Source organism: Nicotiana tabacum, chromosome 7 (genome assembly GCF_000715075.1).
Source record: "Nicotiana tabacum cultivar K326 chromosome 7, ASM71507v2, whole genome shotgun sequence".
Lineage (NCBI taxonomy): Eukaryota > Viridiplantae > Streptophyta > Magnoliopsida > Solanales > Solanaceae > Nicotiana > Nicotiana tabacum.
In genome coordinates, this window is record NC_134086.1 from 53,581,692 (window position 1) to 53,584,888 (window position 3,197).

Consider the following 3,197-nt stretch of genomic DNA (forward strand, 5'->3'; position numbering starts at 1 on the left):
AACGAATGAAGGATGTTAGAGACTACGAAAGAACAAAACCTAAGGAAAATAACTGACAGCAAATGTACTTAACCAAAGGGCAAGACTAGCAATATCATTTGACAAGGCATTGTCATTTATTGTCTTGAGGGTCGTACCCTCAATCTTAGAACAAAGAGGGAAAAGGGAGGGGATAATCTTCTCGGTGTCCACAAGAAGATTAGGATCCATCGAGATCGTAATAGTCCTTGAACCCTCTTCCAACCTCACTTCAAGTTGAGTAAGCCCCTCATCAATCATCCTCAACTCGTCTACATCCATGTCGGAATCGGATCCAACATCCTCCTCAGCATCCCCTACAGGATGCATCCCCTGCAGGATGCATATCCGTATCCTTCAAATAAAGGGCCTCGGTACTTTCCTCTGGGCTCTCCACCATATTCACTATGTCTATTTTCCGAAGGACAAGGCCACAATCTCCTACATCGACGGTGGCCGACCTCTCTCCCATGATGACCACGGCCCTCCTCTTATGAGGTATCAAATCTCCATCACTAGGAAAAGGTTCGTTGTCCTCGTCAATCAGAGAATGTAAGGAAGAATCCGAAGTCTCCACGGACAAAGTAGGGACAAATTCGGACGCAACAACAAGAGGGACTAGAACAAAGGTAGGATCAATCACAGTCGAAGCAGGAGTAAAAATTAAGGATGCAATAGCTTTCCTCTTTCGTAATGAGGGTGGGAGAGGTCTCGACCTCTTTGTAGATCCCCTGGCCAAAGCAAAGAAAAAACAACAAAAGGGGAAAAAAGTGAAGGTAAACAAAAAAAAAAGAGTTAAGACACCAATGGTAGAAAGGAAATTACCAGTCGAAGGTAGAGCGGGAGGAAACTTTTTGAAAAAACTTGGCCATTCACGAATACCTACAATGTGAGGGAGAAGCTGATTGACCCAGATGGAAATATGAGGACCAAAGGAGGATGAAATGTCTTGTCCACAAAAAAAGAAATCGAGTAGACAAAATTTAGGACCAAACACGAGAAAGAGACCAAAATACATACTAGCATAGTTCCAATCCTAGGGAAAGCCATCAACTTTGCTCACAATGTCCTTGGTCCTAGCATAGAAGAAGTTGAACCAGAATTGATGACTGACCTTATCGTCCATCTCCACCACTAGAATTTTTCCCATGGTGGTGAAGGTTCACCATCGTCCCCCTATAAAAGCTAAGAGCGAATAGATGGATTAAATGATGCAGTGTCAATTTGACCCCGTCCAGCTCAACAAACTTGGTAAGTATCTTTAAGGATTTGAATATGTATGACGCAAGCTGAGCAGGGCAAAGTCCATAGTGACGACAAAATTCCTCTGCCAACAGAAGGAGGGGGGAGAGAATAGCCGACATGGAAGTGGTAGGCATAAAGGGCGTAATACCTAAGATGCTGGACCTGTACCATATGCCAACCGGCCGGGATCAACTCGATGTGATTGGAAAGGCTGAATTTAACCTTAAGCTCTACCAATTCCTTCACCGTCATCATTGACCGAAAGGCTCCAGGTTCGGTATCTGGTGATTTGGTGAAATCAGATCTGGAATTAGGGTTGCGTAGGATTATCTCCTCCATCGACAGAAAAGTTCCATCATCAACGGTGGCAGGGACACTCTCCTCGTGAGAGAGGAACACCACTGCCAAGGGAGCAATACGACTCCCCTCGCCAACCTCAGAAGGTATGTTAGACATGATTCAATATAAAGAAGGAGAATAACAAACAAAAGGGAATGAGGAATGATGCAAGTCGCTGAAACAGGAGTAGAAAGGTTCTGTAGAGAAGATGAAGGAGAGGCTATTGCTTAAAGAGAAGGAGGAGTTTGGAAAATGTTTCAAAAGACAAACCTTCCCCTATTTTTAAGGTTTGAGAGGCATTAAAATCGAAACGAAGGGAAATGATTAGCATGAAAATCGAAATGATAAAGCCAATCAAGGGCCACACCTAAATCAATGCAATGCATCGGGAAAGGTGTCATTATGGCACATGATGTCATGATGTTACTTCTCCTCTTAGACCGGATGGCTCCAACATGCTTCCCGGGTAATTCAAAAAATTCAATATATGTGGACATAAAAAGTCCATGTAGCCGTGTCTCAACGACCACGACCTCAACCAACTCAATTAAATCGCATTACGAATGACATTGTCTGAAATCGAGGAGTTGTCATGGGGGGAGATGACAACTGTGCTTGTAATTGGGCCTTCTGGGCCTCCAGAGCAGCAACTCGATCGTGGAGATAAGAAGTCTTTTTCTCCAACTCCCCAATCTTTTCATCGAGCCACTCTTCTTTGAGCCTCGTCATCATTATATCATTTTCTCGATCAGAATGGAGAGTCTAGATTATCACCTCAAGGGACTCCGCATTCTTCAAAGCCTCTGACTACGTAGACTCTGCCTTCTCTAGATTCTCTTGCTTCTCAACGACCTTGCCACTATGAGCCTCCGCCCTAAACTGGCATTCTTCAAGGAGGCCTCGCAACAAGACTACCTGAGCTTGGAGATAAATAAATTCGACTTCGACCCCCTACTAAGCTCAAGCACTTCTTCTTTGTTCCTCAATATCCCCTCCAGAATTTTGCACTTCCTCACTACCCACACTAGTTCCTCATCTCTTGCCTTTAAGTCATCCCTCAGTCAGCGCACATCAACTCCTTCACGAAGCCGGCACCTACGCTCCCTGTACTTCTTAAGGAATCTGAAGTACTTGTCCTTCAACTCCACATAGATATCTTTATATATCTGCTCCCTACGAGCACTTTCAATCACCAAGACAACCGTCTACAAACCGAATGAAGGATAATAGAGACTACGAAAGAACAAAACCTAAGGAAAATAACTAACTTAACCAAAAAACGAGACTAGCAATATCATTTGACAGGGCGTTGTCATCTATAGTCTTAAGGGTCATACCCTCAATCTTAGAATAAAGAGGGAAAATGGTGGGGATAATCTTCTCGGTGTCCACAAGAAGATTAGGATCCATCGAGATCGTAATAGTCCTTGAACCCTCTTCCAACCTCACTTCAAGTTGTGTAAGCCCCTCATCGATCATCCTCAACTCGTCTACATCCATGTCGGAATCGGATCCAACATCGTCCTCAGCATCCCCTACAGGATGCATCCCCTGTAGGATGCATATCCGTATCCTCCAAACAAGGGGCCTCAAGA